Source organism: Echinops telfairi, unplaced genomic scaffold, assembly GCF_000313985.2.
Source record: "Echinops telfairi isolate 266 unplaced genomic scaffold, ASM31398v2 ScPeMD7_7469;HRSCAF=8507_1, whole genome shotgun sequence".
In the NCBI taxonomy this organism is placed as follows: Eukaryota; Metazoa; Chordata; class Mammalia; order Afrosoricida; family Tenrecidae; genus Echinops; species Echinops telfairi.
Window position 1 is genome coordinate 560,642 of NW_022111373.1, and position 19,570 is coordinate 580,211.

Consider the following 19,570-nt stretch of genomic DNA (forward strand, 5'->3'; position numbering starts at 1 on the left):
TCAAAAAAAAAGAAAGAAAGGCTCCTATCATTTCCATCACTTGAAATGGAGTGCACTGAATGCGTTTTCTTAAGACAGAACTTACTTTCTGCTTCAAGAATATTCTGCAGTCTAACCTGAGAATAGGATTATGTAATCTGATAATAGGTCTTCGATTCATAATGTCAAAGACTAACAAAAACTATACCAATAAAACATTCAAGTTATAATTGACAGTCCCCTTAATAACAGTATTCAGTAATGAAATCTTTGCAATATCATACCAGTTCATGGAAATCTGAGCTTCTCTTTCCTGGTCAATTCAGATCCTCATTGCTCTTGGCAGCTCTTTCTTTCTCATCCCCATCCACCCAGAACCAGGCCAGAAGATAGTCTCCTCTCCGTTCTTAGATCCAACAACCCAATGGAACAACTCGCAAACAGCAGGGAAAGGACTATCTTTGATCTAGAAAAGGGGGAGAAAGCTGCATGCACAAATGGATAAAGTTCGCAGCTCAGAACTAACAAGTTTTTCCCAGGTGACATGCTTGTTCATCCTTCGGTGAGCCTCAGTCTTGAATGGCCTTTTATTGGCCTACCTTGTAGCCTTCTGAGGCTAACTCTGCAGAAAGCCTCTTATAGAAGAACCCTGTTGGCTAGGTCAAGCCCCTTGGACTCAGGTGTGGTCTTGGTCTCCTAAACCAAGATCAACGGTCAAATTGTTTACTACAAAGGAGTTCCACATCTCCCAGTCTTAAAAAACGAAAATTAGGTATAGTTCAACAGAAGGAGCCCTGGTGGCATGGGGCAGTGGTTAAAGAGCTTGGTTGCTAAGCAAAAGGTTGGCAAACCAAGCCACTGTGCAGAAGAAAAGTATGATAGTCTGCTTCTACGAGGGTTACAGCCTACGAAACCTTTTGGAGTAGTTCTATTCTGTAGACTGTGAGTTGGAATCAACTCCAAAGCACACACAACCAATTACTCAATATAATGGAATGGAGGAGCCAAAACTAAGCATCCAGGAAAACCTAACCTTTACATTAGCAAGCACACAAAAGGCCAATTACTTAATGCCAAGATTGTTGTTATTGCCATTAGATGCCACTGAGTCCATTTCTACTCATGGCCACACCATATGTGCAGAACAGAACTGCTCCAATAGGGTTTTTTCAAGGCTGTGAGTTTTTAGAAGTGGATGACCAGAGATTCTAATGTAGGTTCCAACTGCCAACCTTTTGGCTAGTAGTCAATTACTTGGCCCATGTGTGCCAAAGCCTGATAATTAACAGGCCTTCAATTCATAATGTCAAAGACTAACAAAAACTGTAGCAATAAAACAGTCAAGTCACAATTGGTAGTCCCCTTAATAACAATATTTAGTAATGAAATCTTTGAAGTATTATATCAGCTCATGGAAATCTGAGTCCCCACCCAAGGACTCACATAAAACTGGATAGATTACTCACTACAAATGTTAAAGCCCTAGAAGCCTTTAAAAAAGCAACTCTTATCAGATGAAAATTGCAATAACTTCCACAACATAATTCTCTCCTTTCTTTTAATAAAATAGGAAATGTGGAGAAAATGACAGAAGTTCCAAAAATCAAATCACCCTGCTCATACTTGTTCCAAGTGATCAAATGTTTCCAATAGTTAGAATAATACGCAAAGTTGTCCTTCAAACTGTATTTACATTATATGCAATACAGCAAAACTTGCAGTCAGTGATAAAGCACAAATTAAATCCCAATCAAAAAGTGGGACTGATAGATGACAGTCCATCAACAAGTAAATAGAAAAGCATGCTAATTTCAAGCTCCATTAGAAATGGGGTTGGGCATACTTGTATATGAAAAAAAGATTTGTTGTTTATGAAAAAGCTAAAGAAGAAAATAATGAACATTTAAATGCTGATGTGTTGCTTTGAAGGTTGGCTATTTCCGCACGCTGTAAACTTCCAATGATGGATAAATTAAGTGTAGTGTTCTCAAAAGTGAGCAAACAGCATGAGATTAGGCAAGGCAAACCAGATTGTCCCCTTCCCACACTACTCCATTCAATCCAGGACTACAACCTGGGAACAGAGCTAACTACCTCCTGAATAACCAAAACCACAACCAGACTTAGAAGTAAGCAAGCCAGCACCTGCGCAAACTTCAGACCAGTTGCTCTGCAAGACTCCCCAGATGTCTGATGTGTTTGACATTTTTAAGAGAAAACAGAAGGTACTATTAAGACTTAAATCCTCCAACATACAAAATCACCAAAATTGCTTTAAGACTCATAGGGTGTGGTGGCTTCACAGTCAGGAGGAAGACATTCTTTGAGCTATAGAAAACAGAATGAATTATTCATTTTGTTTTTCACTACTTCTTTCTCTCTAGATGAGAAGCCCTGGTGGCGCTGTGGGGTAAGTGTTGGAATGCTAACTGCAAGGTTGCTTTTTCAATCCCAACAGCTGCTCCACAAGAGAAAATGGGGCTATCCGTACCCCTTTAAGATTTACAAGACCTCAAAAACGCTATTTAAGGTCACTGTACCCAAATTAACTGAGTGATAGTGTTTTTTAGCTCTACATAAAAAGTCAAACATAATTTTTTTTTATTTTACCTGGAATTTGTATTTTCATTTCTTACAGACAATAAAGTTCACCCTTTTTGTTATACTGTTCTGAGTTTTGAAGGAACCCCAGAGGTGCAGTGGTTACACACTGGGATGCAATCCACGTGGTCGGTAGTTGGAAACCACCAGCAGCTCCTTAGGAGAAAAACTGGGCTTTCTACCCCCAGAAACAGTTCTAAAAACCCACTGAGGATCACTATGAGTCAGCAATGACTAGATGAGTTTGGTTTGGGTTTTGTTTTTAAGTTTTAGCAAACTCACCCGAATGTGTAATCACCTCCACAACCACGATACTTAAAAATTAAATGAATTTCTTTCATGGTCATAATAGCATGTACATAACCACCTCTTAGTATGGCTAAACAAGGATTACGGATAGGAAAGTGGACATGGGGGACCCATAACCATCCTCAACAAGAAGCACTGTTAGGTACTGTGGTCATTACATAATTTCATGTCAACTTGATAAATAAGTGCAGAGATGGAGTCGATCAGGTCAGTCTGATGATACCTCCTTGTGGAAGTGGCCTTCTCACAAGTATTTCGGGAACTTCCCCTCTTTCTACCTTGGTCTTTCTGTTGACAAGCCATGAAGAGACTTGTTGAGACCTGACAGGAGTCTCTCTCTGCTTCACCTTCTTGCTGAAGAGCCACACTCAGAGCGCTGGAGGAGCCACAGAGACCTAACCCAGTGCTAAGGTGCTTCCACTACTGGATCCACAAGACTTTTCACCCACGGACCTGAGATCTTCCTGCATTTTGCATCACTGCATGTGACTGCATGAGTCTGAAGAGGGAATTATAGGGCTTATGGGCTAATATCTGACATATGGACTTGATCTGGACTGGACTGGAATGTTTTCTTAATATGCAGTTACTCTTTGATATAAAGCTCTCTCTTACACACGTGTGACTATGGATTGGTTTCTCCAGCCTAATTACTTCTGACTCATTAACAATCCTATGTACAAGAGAAAAAACACTGGTGGTCCAGTCCTGTACCAGCCTCACAATTGTCAGAGGTCTTCCTCTTCTTCACTGACTCTCCTACTTTACGAAGCACGTTCTTTCCCAGAGACTGGTCTCTCCTGATAACATGTCCAAAGTCTCTGAAGCAAAGTCTTCACTTCACCATCCTCACTACCAAGGAGCACTGTTATTTCTTCCAAAATAGATGTATTGTTTTAGCAATCTGTAGTACTTTCAATATTCTTCACCAGCACCAAAATTCAATGCATCAATCTTCTTCAGTCATTATCCAACTTGCACACACCAGATGACTGAAAATACCATGGTTTAGGTCAGGAGCACCTTAGTAACCTCAAAATGACATGCTTGTTCTTCAACACATTAAAGAGGTCTTGTGCAGATTTGTCCAGTGCAATACGTCATTTGATTTATTAACTGCGACTTCCATGAGTATTGTTTGATGTGGATCCAAGCAAAATTAAATCCTGACAACTTCAATCTTACTGTTTATCATGGTATTAAGTCTATTAGTGAAACAATAGAATTTTTATTTTCTTCAGAGTAGTAATCCATGCTGAAGACTTCAGTCCTTGATCTTCGTCAGCAAGTGTTTCAAGTCCTCCTTGATTTCAGCAAGGTTGTAAACTGCAACCTTGATGCTGCATCCTGTTCCATAAAGGCAACTATCCCTGGCCCACGCCTTTCCTGATTTTAAGCCAGACAGTACTGTTCTGTTAGAACAACTGCCTCTTGGTTTATGCGTAAGTTCTGCATGAAGACAATGAAGTGTTCTGGAATTCTCATTCTTCTCAATGCAAATAAATTGCACAATGGAGGACAATTTGAGGAACATTTTTAAAGCTACAGAAAGTAGCTTTTCCCCTAGAAATTCTACTTCTGAGAGGTTACCCTACCTTGTAATAGATAGCAAGGATGAACAAAAAGATTTAGCTATAAACTAAATCAACACTGGAAGAAAGCTGAATAACCCACAAAGAAGCAACTTAGTGGAATAGAAGGGGGATCATTAACATTCTGCTTCTGTGTCAGCATGGAGATTAACCATACTTCAAGCACATGTTTACATTAAGTCTCAAAAATTTGAAGACCTGTCCCTGGTAAAGGACATCATAACTGGTAAAAGCCTAAAAGAGGAAGACACACGACTTAATGGATTGACACAGTGGCTACAACAACGGGCTCAAACATATGAACCATTGTGAGGATAGCGCAGAAACGGACAGTGTTTCATTTTGTTGTACACAGGGTCACTATGCATGAGAAGTGACTCAACCCACGTAACAAGAACAAAATCTAAACACATCTTATAACTTATGATATTCCCTAGTTTGCATCTTCTTGCACATAAAATAAAAACTGATTAATGTTGTTCTGTGCACTTGGAGTTGGCTCTGACTCATAGGGACCCCAGAAGGAAATATTGCCTCTGCCATCTTCATAATCATTGCTGTTTGAGCACAATGCTGGAGCCACTGTGTCACTCCATCTCCTGGAGGATTAAATAAAGATAAACCTTGTGCTAATAGGAGGAAAGGTTCAAATTATAAATAGGCATACTATGAAAAAGCACAAAGTAAAATCTACCATTAAAATGATCTATAGTCAACATACATACCTAGAAAAAAGATCAGAGGCTATAAATCAAAATGTCAACAGTGCTTACATCTAGATGATATGCTTTTTTTTTAATTAACTGCATGTCAAGTCATACCTCCATCCTTCTATCAACCTGGCACAACTCCACAAGTAACGAATTTAAAATCTACTGAGCAGTACATGCTATGAGCAAAGAAATAAGTTATCAGAGAAGACAGAAAGATGCAAAAGGATGTAACTGCCTTCAGGGAGTTGAGCATCTAGTAAAAGAATTTATGTTTTAGATGAGCCTTGAAGCAACTTAATGACATTTCAATACTGAACTTATCCACTGGTTTTACTCAAAAGGCAATCCACTTACTATGGATAAAAACATGTCCTGTCCAGCACTCCATAATTAAAAGAATAAATTAGGGTTTTATCATATCAGACGTTAAAATAAATATCCTTTATAAGTCATCTTATTCATTATCCAGATGACAAAGTTCAAACTTGAGCTGAGTCTCATAAGATTAAAAACTTCTAAAAGCACGTTATCACCATAACTCATCAGACAACAGACATAAAATCAATGACAAATTAGCAATAGCAGGAAATACCCTACCACATAACTCTTTGTTATGACCTTTTAAGATTATTTTTTATTCTTTCTTGAAGCTTTCCTTGCTCGCCCTGTGCTCAAAGAGCTGGAGTGTATGGGTGGTTGTAACAGTAACATCAACTTAGTCTCGCCCTCAGGGTTAAAAAAATTAAGAGTTCAGCTGAAAAAACAAAGTTCATTTTTGTTGTTTTAAAGGAAATTGAGAAAGTTGTAATTCAAAAATGCAAATTTGTAATTCAGATAAAGATCACTTTCAGTGATGGTAATCAAAGTCTCAATGGAAAAGGCAAGCTAATCGGTCTTCGGAGATGGAGAGCATTTGTATCATAAGGGATGAAACACTCCAGAAAAATGGCAAATGCAGAGGACATGTAGCAGCAATTTACAGTAAAAAATACAGTTGACATAAGTTTGGGCCAAAACTTAGAAAAGAAAGCCTTTGCAATGTAATGAACTATTTAATGGCTCTTCTAGCCATAACCATTTTTACTCCCACTGAACAACATTCATTCTCCTGAGAGGTGTTGGTAAGAAAAGGGGAGGGGGCGGATATTGATTAGATTCAGCTGTGATTGCCTTCCAGGTGGGCAAAATGCGAGCCATCTCAGAAACAGTGAAGGGGACCTCACTACCTCTGGACCCCAAGACCCCTGTACAGTGAACCTCCTTGATCCAGGAAGACAACTTTGACCACAGAGAAACAACAGAGATGGAAAAGAACAGAACCAAAGCATGAAGCGAGTAATGGACTTCCTAGTCCACAGAGCAAATTCTGTATAGCTGATAACTTTGGGGCAGGAGACAGGTTTGTGGACTGGGGTGCCTCTGGGCACTTAATTCTGGGGGCTGAGATGGCTGATCCACAAATTTGAAGCCAAGTGCCTTTGGGTTGAGGGTTACAACCTCATGGGCATTTATTAGCAGCCCTAAAAAGATTCTGGTAACATGTCCTGACTGAATAACTGGATCCTGAGCATTTCTCACCTGAATTAAAACTTCCATTCTAAAAGCAAACTCACTTCTGCCACTGAATCAATGCCCACTCATAGCAACCCTGTAGGGAGGTTAAAACTGCCCCTGTGAGTTTCTGAGACTGTAATTCTTTAATGGGAGAAAAAAGACTGGTCTTTCTCCCTCCTTAGTGGTTTCAAACTGCTGACCCTGAGGTTAACTGTCCAATGCATTAAATACTACACCACAGGGACTCCTGTTAACTTCCATAATAAACCCCCTAATCATAAGCAATGTCTGATTTCTGTGTGGCCATTGCAATAAATTATAGAAGAGCGCAATAAAAGTACAGCATGCTAACAACAATGAGTATAAGAAGAAAATACTGTGAAGTTGATTGTGATGCTGACTGCACAAATCTTAGTATGATTGAATGCTTAAGTTATTGAAGTATATGCCAATAAAATGGTTTTTTTTAATTAAGTAGAGAGTGGTGTGGGAGACAGAGCAGTCTTGAACCCCAATTTTTATTCAATGCAAAGATACCATACCAAAAAGTTTCTGAAATGAGCTGTGCTTGTATTTTTAAGACTGGAATTTTCATAAGGAAAAAATTCAACAAAGTTAGGCAAACAGTTAGCAACTATAATGTTTCAAATACTGGGATTTTAAATTGAAGTCAGTGAAGAGGTAGACAACAAAAGGAGAGAAAGGATTTTCCGGCACCCTGATGGCAAACTGGGTTACTTTTTTTTTTTTAAATCATTTTATTAGGGGCTCATACAACCCTTATCACAATCCATACATACACCAATTTTGTAAACCACATTTGTACATTCATTGCAAACTGGCTTACTCACTCAATTACTTATTGGGCTGTTAACCTCAAGGTCAGCAGTTCAAAACTACCAGCCTTTCCAAAGGAGAAAGATGACACTTTCTCCTCCCATAAAAAGTTAGTAGGAGGAGGTGGGGTGGAGATGAGCTGATACCAAGGGCTCAGGTAGAAAATGTTTTGAAAATGATGATGGCAACATAGGTACAATGTGCTTGACACAATGGATAGAGGTATATAGAGTGTTACAAGAGCTGTAAGAACCTCCAATATTTTTTTTTTTTAAGTTACAGTCTCAGAAACCCACAAGGGCAGTTCTACTCTGTCCTCTATGGTCACTGAGTTGGAATCAACTTAATGGTAGTGAGTTTGGTTTGGGGTTTGAGTAGTTTTCTTCTTCTTGGTATATGGGTTTCTTCACTTGTCATTCATTGAACAGAGACTCATGATTTGAGCACTTTTCTTCATGTATGTGATACTTTAATGGGAAAAGGTCTGAAATAAAGGTTCAGACCCCCACTTTGAGGAAATCTCCAGGTGGGAGAAAGTCATTCATAAAAATTATTTGCCAGATTGTGTGAAAAATGTAGAGCTCTGATGGTGTAGTGGTTATACTTTGGGCTGCTAACCACAAGGGCAGCAGTTTGAAACCAGCAGCTGCTCCTTAGGAGAAAGGGCTTTCTACTACCGTACACAGTTACAGTCTCAGAAGCTCACAAGGGCAGTTCTACCCTGTCCAACAGGATCACTGAGTCAGCATCAACTAGTTTGCATTGAGGCTGGTTCTGAGTTTTTCGTGAAAGACCAGAGAAAAGTGTATCCAAGAAGCACTGAGATCCAAGAGAAAGCCCAGAGCCAAGATTTTAAACAAAAATTAGTTGTCAGATGAATAAGGGGTAAACATTTGAAAAAAGGAACTAAAAAAACTAATAATTTCATCTAAAAACTGAAGTAGTTTTCTAGATAAATTGACCAGAAATAAGGAGATAATCTAAAGCACATAAAGAAAACAAGTAAGGAGTAGACACCAAAGTGAACATACCTATATCCCAAGAAAAAGAAAAGAACAGAATGAACAGAATTTTGAGGCTGGATTTGGGTGGAAAAGAAGACAGTGAAGATAATTCCCAGTTTTCACAAAATGGTAAAATTGTATAGAAGGCTCTCATGGTCTGAATGTCACCTCATCTGTCACAGCACCACCCACAAGCTAGACTCCAGATAAAAGAAACTGTTTTCCTTCCTCATTTAACAAAAACCTAATTTGCCCTCCATGTCAAATATCTGTGCCAAAGCTAAGGCCACCAAGTCTCTGCATTCCAGCAGGGAAATCAAGAATAAGGGGCAGAACAATGGAGTACACCACCCAGCACACAGAGGTTTACTACCAGAAACGGAAATGCTTACATCACACTGTGGAGTCCCGAGATACAACTGAGTCATGAGATACAACTAAGAATTCAGAAATTAACGTAAGAGAACAAGGGGGAGGAAGCAGTATTCACAGAGATCCAGGCCTCATATTTAATCTATATTCAAGTCCTGTCGTATTTCTCCAAAATGCAACTCCCCTCCACCTTTGTCCCCACAACCTTCACCCCCACATCTTTCTAGCTTAACTCCTTGTGTCCGTTTACATACCCACAGCAGTCCAGTTTATTCCAATCCATATGGACCCTACATGATTGACTAGAAACTGCTCCCAAGGGTCTCCAAGGCTGTAAATCTTTATAAGAGCAGACAGCCTCACCTTTCTCCCAGGGAGCAACTGATGTATTTGAAGCACCAACCTTGTGGTTAATAGACCAATATTTAACATATTGTACCACCAGGGCTCCTTCCACTTGCACAAGCCTCCAACACTACCAAGAAAACCCAAATTCACTGTCATCAAGTCATTGCTGTTTCAGAGTGACCCTTTCGGGGACAGAGAACTAACTGCCCCTTTGGGTTTCTGAGGCTTTATGGGAGTATATAGCTTCACTGAGTAGACAGGCCCAGGAGTGGTTGCTGGACTTTCCTGTTGGCAAAGCTCAAAGTGTCTCACCCACTATGTCACCAGGGCTCCTAACACTAGCAAGGGAGATCTTTTTTTAAAAAAAAAAAGGTATTCAGATGATGTTTCTTACAGCTCTTAGGGTAAAATCCAAACAGGGCCCTGTATGACCTGGCCCCTGCTCACCTTTGAAATCTATTGTGAGGCTTCCCCTCAAAAAAGTCTTCAATCTATGCAGATTTCTTAAAGCTCTAAGCATTGGCAACCCATTCTAGACTCAGGATCTGTAAACATGGAGAGGTCCCTGTTCCTTGTCCAGCTCTTCACCAGCACACATACACATCCCAACAACCAGGAGGACCCCTCATGTCTCACACCAATGTCACTTTCTCAAAGAAATTTCATATGTGTATGTTACTCTCATCCCTGGTAGCACAATGGTTAAGTGCTCTGTTACTAACCAAAAGGTCAGCAGTTCAAACCCACTAACAGCTGAGAGATTAAAAAAACTGGTAACCTGCTACCATAAAGATTTCTGCCCACTTGATACAATTGGTGTATGGATTGTTTTAAGAGCTGTAAGAGCCCCAAATAAAATTATTTCTTGAAATAAAAGATATTAAAAATTAAAATGTATATATTTCAGCCTAAAAAACCTTATAGGACAGTTCTACTCTGTATACAGCATGGCTACGAGTCGGAACTGACTCGTTAGGCACACAAAACAAACTCATCTGGTTTATAGGGTAGAATAAAAAAATTAGAGAGCCCCCTTTAGACACATTGAATTTAAGAAGCCCTTGAGACACACACACCCCCACCAGGAGCAATCTGGTAACTGAGAGTCGGGAGAGACAGCTACACACAAACAGAGTCTGGTACTTCAGCACATAAGGCTGATGGCAGGGCATTTGTCCACTTGGGGCAAGGGTATCTCTCACCTCGAAGCCACTGTATGGAATGAGATGCTACTGCAGGAAGTGCGGGTGACGCAACATCCATAGCATAGAGGTAGGAAAAGGAATCAAATACAAGGAATCAAATCCTGGGTATGAGTAGTTTGTTTGTTTTTTCAAGTGAGAAACAATAGCCAAAAGGATCTAGAAAACCAGTTGTACCACAGCTCCCAAAAATCCTAGGGCCTAAGCTTCTCAAGACTTCCTCCTTTCACTTGACAAACCCCACTCATAGCCAAAGGCCAGTTCAAATGCCACTGCCTCCCAGAGCTTTTCCTCAACTTCTCCAATGAAAACTACCGCACCCCCCTATACCTCCACATGTTTTCTTTGCTTGTCGGGATGTGACCAATTCTCAACAGTTTCTCAACAGGGCTGCTATGGCACTTAACAGAAATCTGCCTTGTACTAGGCTGGGGGTGGCCCAGACCAAATCTTACTCATCCACCTAGAAGGATGGCAATGACTTTTAGTGTCACAGAAGTTCAGAGAGGTAAATAACTAGACAGGAGAGATGACTAGCTCCCCCGTTTATTCCAGCAAAACAACACTTCCTAATAAATTTTAATTCCAAGTTCTTTTTTTTTTCTAGAGTAACAAACACCTGTATACTTGGGGAAGGGAAGAGTGTTTCTTTTAATCACAGCTAAGCACAAAGTATCCTCTCATAGAAGGGCTATCCCATCAAAAAATATAGTCATTTCCTTCAACAAAACTATGAAGTAATTTTAACTTTAGTTGAGGACTCAGCATATCTGTCTTCTTTAAAATATAAAAAAATATATTGCAAGTTCTAAACAAACCCCATTTAAATCGTTAGTAAGAGGCAGTAGAGTGTCGTTCCTGGCCTTGGGCCAACTGCCGCTTGCATAATTAGGAAGCCTCGGATGCCAAGCTAAGGTTAGGCATTCAGTCAACATTTCTCCAACAAGTGCTACTTTCGCTAGCTCGCTCGCTCGCTCTCATTCACCAACTCCTTAAAAGTCAACCAAAAAAAGGCTGCAAGGTCGCTCTCGAAAACTAGGGCTAATCAGAGTTAAGCACGCCCAATTACAAGCCCAAGGAGTCTGAGTAATTTCACAATAAAGGTTAGTTAACTCGCCCAACGTCCACACGGGCGGGGCGCGCCTCCCAAGGAGGCCAGGTCCGGCCGAGGGAGAGGAAAACTTTGTCGCTCGCTCGGGCCCGGAATGCGGACGCGCGGGCCCAGCAAAAGCCGCAGGCGCTGAAACTTCAGCGGTCGGTGAGGGAAGGTGGGGCGACAGAAACCACAAAACCAAAGAACAATCACGACACCGGAAAGAAAATCAATTCACCGAATCCCGGGCACTACGAACACCGTGCGGATTCTTGAGCAAGCTTCGGGGGGCCGGGAATGCCCGGCGCGCGCCCGGAGCCCACTTGGACAAAGTTTACAGACCGGGAGAAACTTTTCTGGAGGAAATGGCTGCGCGGGGCCTGCCGCTTCCTCCCCTCGAGCCGTCGCCGCCCCTCAGTTTCCAGGGCGCCGGGGAGCACGGGCCCCGCCCGTCCAGGGCGCCGCAGGGGAAACGGCTGGGGCCCGAGTCCGGACCCGCGCTCTCCGCGAGCCCAATTCCCGAGGGGGCGCCGCGCCGCGCCCAGCCCGCCAGCCGGCGGGGGCCCACGAAGGACGCCCCGAGGACTCCTCGCCCTGCTGGGGGGCGCGCGAAGAGTTACCTGCGGCGAGCTGTGCGAGCGCAGGAGGATCCGAGGACCGAAGCCGACGGCCGCCGCTTTGTCTCCCTCCCGTCCGGCTCCGAGGAGGAAATGGGCCGCCCGGCGCCCCCGCCCCGCCCCGCCCCCTGCCCGCGGCCCCCGCGGCCCCGCCCCGCCCGCCCTTCCCGGCACCTCCCTCTGGCGCGCTCTTCTCGACGCAGCCGCCGCCCCGCCCGCTCTTCTGGCCCCTGCTGGCCCCTGCTTAATCGGGGTGCCCCGGACTGGAAGAGGCCCTTACAGGACCAGGCTGGGCAACCCCTTCAGCACCACTTCTTCCTTGCCCCTCATCCCAGAATCACTTCATTCCCCAGCCCCTAGTGGGTTCTCAGGCCTGGAGTGACCTTCGAGAGGGTGGAGGAGCGGCGACTCCTGGAACAGCCCTGAGAGTGGGTGGGGGAGGGCAGGTGAGTCACCGCGCGGAGCACAGGTGAGTCTCGGGGCGCGGCCTCGCGCAAGCCCAGCTCCTCGGCCATGGCCCGGGGGCGGAGCGCGACAACTAGGAGTCTTGGCCGCTGTACCTCCTCTGAAGAGTGGCACCAAGTCACAAGCACCCATGAAAGTGCTCAGGTTCACGGCTTATCCATGGTTTTGCTTAAGGAGAAACGAGCTAAATAAAGGTCCCACACTGAAAATAGAGTGGAATTATGGTATGAGTCTCTGACAGGTCAGCGAACCAGTTCATTCCAGCTTGACCCCTGCTGAGAATTTCCATCCCACACCAGGTATACTGAATTAGAGCATACGTTTTAACGAAATCCTCAGGGGATTGATAATGTGAAATTATTCACTACAGATGGGTAAATAAACACAAGCCAACCCAGGTCTACTTAATTTATTGGGTACCCCAATCCACCCCTGGTACTGCGGAAGGAGCAGTGAAAAAAAACTGACGTTTCTTTATCTAACACGACCTAAAATATATGGAAGGGGACAAGTGTTAAAACAAGTGAACTATTAAAAAAGAACAAGTGTGAAGGTGGGAGGGAGATTTAAGTAGGTTTCAGGAGAACATAACCTAGTTCAATGACCTGGGAAAATGACCTTTCTGCTGAGACTCACTCCGGGAAGGTTTTAGCACCCACCTCTCCATGGAAATTGCTTTTCTCCAGGTCCCCAATGATGTCCACATGGCCAAATCCACTGGTCAGTCTCTGTCCTCTGCTGCCCTATACCATCAACAGCATTCGAGCCTCCAGGGCTTCAGTCTCTTCTGATTTTCCTCCAACCTGCCAGGCTACAATTTCTGAGTCTCCTGTGATGATTCCTTAGAACAGCAATTTTTAAAGTGCCATCTGGGGACCCATGAAACCCTCTAAGGGAGTCTGTGAGGAAAAAGACGGCTTTCTACTCCAGTGAACAGTTACGCACTCTGGGAAACTCACAGGGCAGTTCTACCCTGTCCTGTAGAGTCAGTCACTTTGAGCCGGCATGGACTAGATGGCAGTGAATGTGAATCAAAACAATGTTCATAATACTAAGTTATCATTTGCCTGTTTCATTCTCATTTTCTCAGGGATATAGAGGGTTCTATATGCTCCATGATGTATATGATATGGCATCGTGTGGAATGCAGAACAGATAAGAGAAACCAGCTGTCTTCAATTAAATTAAACATGAGATATTTGCAAAAATGCACAGCAATGACACGTCTCGCTGATTTTTTTGTTTTACAAAATAGTACTTAGCTCTAAAAGATATTATTTTTGATAACATTTAATAATGTTTTGAAATGAATTAAGTACTTTTTTACATTTTCTATTTTAATTTCTAATGCAATAAATATTGATAGGTAAAACTGTCCAAAAAAGCTCTTTAAGAGTCTCAGAATTTTTTAAGAGTATAAAGGGGATACTGAGGTCAACAAGTTTAAAAACTGCTCTGGAGTGTCCCCAGGCTCCATCCTTGGGCCTGTTTTCCTGTCTACTTACAGCCCTGAGTGATCTTACCCAGCCTTTTGACTTTAAATATGGTGACAACTCCAGGTTCGCAACTCTAACTGAAACTTTCACCCAAATTCTAGATTCTTTCATTCAGATATGCAGTTCTCTACTGGATATCTCCATTGAATATCCAATAGGCATCTAGGCTTCTCAAACTTTGAGAAACTAGACTTCTCAAACTTTGTGTATGTCTAAAACTGATTTCCTGATACCATCCTCCAAACGTGCTGATTTCATACGTTTTCTTCCTTTCAGTACTTGGCAACTCTACCTTGGATCTCTTGGAGGGAGTAGAAAGCCTCATCTTCCTCCTGCAGAGTGGCTGGTGGTTTTGGACTACTGGCCAGCACATTAACAGCCCACTATGCCACCAGGGCTCTGAAGATAGAATGTCATGGTAGCCTCCTGACTGCTCTCCACTTCTACCCTTGCCTCCCTCAGTCTAGTTTCAATTCAGCAGGCAGGATGATACTGTTAAAATATGTCACACCTCTTCCCCAAACCCTCCAATGGCTCCCTTCTTACTCAGAGTGAAAGACAAGATCCTTATAAGGGCCTCTAAAGCTCACCTCCCTCTCCTCCGGCCCCCACACACTTTTCTGACATACTGGCCTCTTTGCTATTCCTGGAATCAGGCGGGTTCTTGCCTTAGGCTTAGGGCCTTTGCTTTCTGCCTGCAATGCTTTCTTCCCACTAGCTGCCTGACTCACTCCCTCACCTCCTCCAAGTCTTTGTTCAGCTGTGGATTTCTTAGTGATACTTTCTCTTGTCCTATAATTCCTTTTTCCACCATCTCATCCCCCACTTCTCTGCTTTGTCTCCTTATATCACTTTCTGATATAATACACTATATATTTTCATTTGCTTTTTCCCCCTTGTCTTGCACTAGAATATAAATTCCTTGGGGACTGGGATATAAATATAGATATATAGATACAGAATAGATATAAACCCTGGTGGAGTAGTGGGTTATGCTTTGAGGTGCTAACTGCAAGGTCAGCAGTTCAAAACCACCAGGGAGAAAGATGAGGCTTTCTGCTCCTCAGAAACCCACAGGACCATGTGCTTAACACAATGGATGTATGTATGGATTGTGATAAGAGTTGTGCGAGCCCCCAATAAAATGATTTATAAAAAAAGAAAGAAACTCACAGGAGCAGTTCTACCCTGTTCTATAGGATTGCTATGAATGGACTTGACTCAATTGCAATGAGTTTAGTTTCATACATATGTGTGCATGTGTTATGTTTATGTATATATTTATATTTATGTATATGTATATTATTTTTACATATTTAACGTCTATGTATCCCTGGTGCCTAGAATAGCACCTAGCACCACCTCCATAAATATTTGTGAAATGAATGAGACTGAGAGAAAGAGCCAAATGGATGGGAAGAAAACTAAAAAGGTTTTTTAGACCAAGGAAATAAGCAAGTTTGAAGGACCTCAGGCCATAAGTCCTGTGTTTGGAAGTTGGTAAGATCAACAAGACCAGGAGAGAACTTTGTATGATTTGAGACTTTACAGGGGGAATGGGACCCACAAAAATATTTAAGCAGAGGAATGACATGATCACATTTGGTTTTAAAGATTCACTTTGGAAGGAAGAAGATTGTAAAGCAGTGCATATAATATCCCATTTATGTTTGAACGCTGTGTACACATTCCCTTTAATGCTCTTTTCTCAAAGCAGTTGATCTGTTTCAAACCTATAAGACTTCTGTTCCTGGTCTTCTAACACTTCCAATATCTTCCCTAATAAAATCTACACCATCAGACCCAGGAACCTCTCACTCATCTGTGATGACTCATCTCTTCACTGCAGGCCACACTGGGTCCCTTAGTCTACTTTCCTGCCTCCGGGTCTTTGTATATCCAGTTTCCTCTACTTAGAATGGTTTACCTCCAATTAGCCCCTTGGCTACCACCTTAACTTCATTCAGGTCTCTAAATGTCACCTTGCTGAGAGGTTTTCCCTGATGACCCTTTGTAAAATTACGCCAGTACCCACATCCCTTTCCTCCACTCCTCTTTTTATTTCCCTATCCTATTATGCTTCATAGTACTTTATTCTTTCTGTTATTGTATATAGTGTCCCCATTAGAATGTGAGCTTTATGAAAGCAGACATTTTTTTCTTATGCTTTCGCACCTAAAACAGTGTCTGGCAAGAAGCAAGTCTTCAATTAAACAAGTATGAAAATGTATAGAAGGGTACACAGCAAAGTGTTACAGTGTCCACAACAGGATAGTGAGTAGGGGGAATGTTTAAGATTTAATGCATATTCTTTATATTCTGTTAATATGTATTTTTTAATACATGTGGTATATTTATGAATTTTTATTACCTTCAATTCCATACCAACTTATAGCAACCCCATAGGACAGAGGAGAACTGCACCATAGGGTTTCCAAGGCTGTAATCTTTACAGAAGCAAAATGCTACGTCTTTCTCGCAGGGAGAGGCTTGTGGGTTCTAATAGCTGCCCTTTCTTAGCAACCAAGTGCTTAACTCCTCTGCAACCAGGGCTCATATTCATGTACTACTTGTGTCATAACATGGTTATGTTAAAGAATCATTCCTCTACATTTAATCACTTGAATTTGAAGAGTCCACAGTGCCTGCTAAGTCCTGGGAGCCAAAAAGTGAAAAGATAAGACATGGTTCCCATCTTCATGGAGCTTACAGTCAAGAGACAGAAAATTAACTAATAAACAAACAACCATTAGAAAGAGGGATGCATGCTATCAAGAACAGAAATTCAGTCATGTAGTGTAGTGAACTGTCACTAGGATGGAAAGAAGTTGATAGATTGGAGGCTGTACAAAAAGACAGGATCCTAGACCTTGCTGATGGATTGGACATAGGGGTTAAGGGGAGAAGTCAAAGGTGAGTCCCTGGTCTCTGACTTGAGGAACTGATGGTACCATTTATCCAGATGGAGAGCTCTGGAAGTAGAGCAGGTTTCCGATGAGGGTGAGGGTGGAGAGCAATGCAGACAGTGCGTTCCCTTTGGCCATGCTTAGTTTGACTGCCTACCAAACATCTAGTAGGAGACATCCTATACATGGGAGCATTTGACCGCAGGAATTTGACCGCAGGAAAAGGCCAGAGTGTTGTTAGAGCTGTGGGAGTCATTTGTACCTAGACAAGAACTAAGGCCGTGGAAATTGATATGACCACTGACTAGGGAGAAGATGTAGGGAGAAGAGATGAAAGACTAACATTTCAGAGGGAAAAAAGCCAGAAGAGGAGACTGAGTGCCCCTCTATAGCCTTAGAGCCCTCTTTTTCTTTCTTAAAATGCAGCGATTCCGTGGCCACACAAGAGTGCATTTGCTGGAGCGTTTACTTGAGAATCTCTTTTCCCCAGCTCTTCACAGCTCGGTGCCTTCTCATTCATGAGGATCAACTTCAACATCCACTCTTTCCAGAGGAGTCTTCTCTGACCATATGCCATACCACAGTCACTCTCTGCCACATCACAGAATTCTCTACTTCATAGCACTCATCTCTTTTGTTTGTATATAGATTCGTTTCTGTCTCCTCCATTAGATGGTAGCTCCATGAGACCAGGAACCTTGTCTGACTTTTCCACTTCTCTGCTCCTACAACTTTATACTATGCCTGGAACAAAAAATGCATTTAAGGAGTATTTTAGGATACAAAAGAGATCCTAATCTCAAATATAAGGAGAATATTTGTTGTCTTTTTTATGTATACAGATAAATAAATGTATATCAAGAAAATGGTTCACACAGTTGTAGAAGTGGGCAAGTAGAAGTCCACAAGCAGGTTCCAAGTGCATGCGTCTGATGTTAGGCTGGAGATATAGCCTGACTTGAGTAGCTTCTGGGTGCATGAATCTAAGATCAGCAGGAACACCTCAGGCTGGTGGCTGCAGAAGGAGATGAATCCAAGATCAACAGTTCAGACTTGTGACTGGATAGGTGAATGAATCCAAAATTGGCAGGCCAGATGACAGGTCAGACAGCAAGTGGCTGATGACTCCCAGCATCAGCAGGCAATAGGGTAGTTAACTGGCTCAAGTCTAAAGAACTGGAAGTCATTGAGCCAGATGCAGGATCCTGACCCAACAAAAAGCAAACACGTGTTTCCATAGGATCCACTTATATAGAAAGCAGACCAGACCCCCTCCCCCTTCCCAGGAAATGTTCTTTCAATTGTATCATGGTTGTGTAAAGGCATTGCATACTACCCTTATCTTGCAACTGATTGGCTAAGTTGGACTAATAAAGAAGAAAAAAATGAAATAAGTTGTTCAATGTTAACTCTAATAAAGGGTCTGGGCTGGGGATTGAAGTGCCACCTTCCAGCCATCTGCCCTCACACTTATTAAATCTTAAAAGAGATGGGGACAACACAAATACACAGGCACATCATCCAGATGAAGAAGGTGTGGTAGTTACACAATTTCATGTCAATTTGATAAAAGAATGAAGGGGTGGAGTCTAGCCTGTCAGTCAGCTCACAGCCTGAAGATGTCTCCTTCTGGGTGTGGCCTAATCATGAGGATTCTGGGAACTCCCTGGCTTCCTCCCTGGAGGCGCCTTCCTGTTGACAAGCCACATGGAACCACACAAATGGCAACCAGAGCCCTAGAGATGCATACACTACCATTGGATCCACAGGACGTTCCACCCACCAGCCTGTGATCTTCCTGCATTCAACATCATTGCAAGCACTACGTGAGTCTACAGAGGAATATATGGACTAGTATCAGACATATGGGCTAATAACAGAATTATGGACTTGATCTGGGCTGGGATGTTTTCTCAATATGCAAATGCTTTTTGATATAAAGCTCTCTCACACACATGAGTGTCTCTGAATTTGTTTCTCTAGTCATCCTGGACTAACAGAAGGCCATTAGCACGAGGTCAAAATGGTGTCTGAGAATTCACAGTTGGGACATTAGCTAAGTAGTCATGGAACAAAGGAACATGATTGGGACGTATCAATGCATCCTGGTTACCAGTGCAACTATAAAAGCAGGAACAAGGCCATGATTGGGACATGTGCATTATGTTAGACGGTCCTACAAGATCAGCCCAGGGCCTTCCATCCAAAGCATTCGGGGCATAACAAATAGGGCATGACTCATGACCAGGAGTCAGAAAACTGCAGCTCTCCTCCCTTGAACCATATTCGGCTCTTTTGGTGGTATGTGAAACCCAGGATTGATGAACCGGTAGGGACAGCAAGTAGTCTAAGGATTTCTAGGGGATACAGTGGCTGAGGGTGGGCGTGTAAAAGGGAGCCGATGTCAAGGAGTTCAAGAAGGAAAAGAATGTTTTGAAACTGAATGTGGTAGTAATTGTACAATACTGCTTGATGTGATTGA

The 19,570-nt window shown here is 42.4% G+C and overlaps 1 protein-coding gene across 2 annotated transcripts in view; it reads right to left on the reverse strand.

The window, feature by feature from the left end:
• Positions 1-12,297, reverse strand: part of CTNNA1 (catenin alpha 1) — a 210,673-nt gene extending 198,376 nt beyond the window's left edge. The window contains exon 1 of one of the 2 annotated variants that reach the window (XM_004696649.4): positions 12,225-12,297. The gene's annotated coding sequence lies outside the window, so the exon portion shown is untranslated. Of the gene's footprint in view, positions 1-11,842; positions 11,861-12,224 lie in introns of those variants that run through there. The other variant, XM_045284982.1, reaches the window with a different exon arrangement.
• Positions 12,298-19,570: the final 7,273 nt, after the last annotated feature.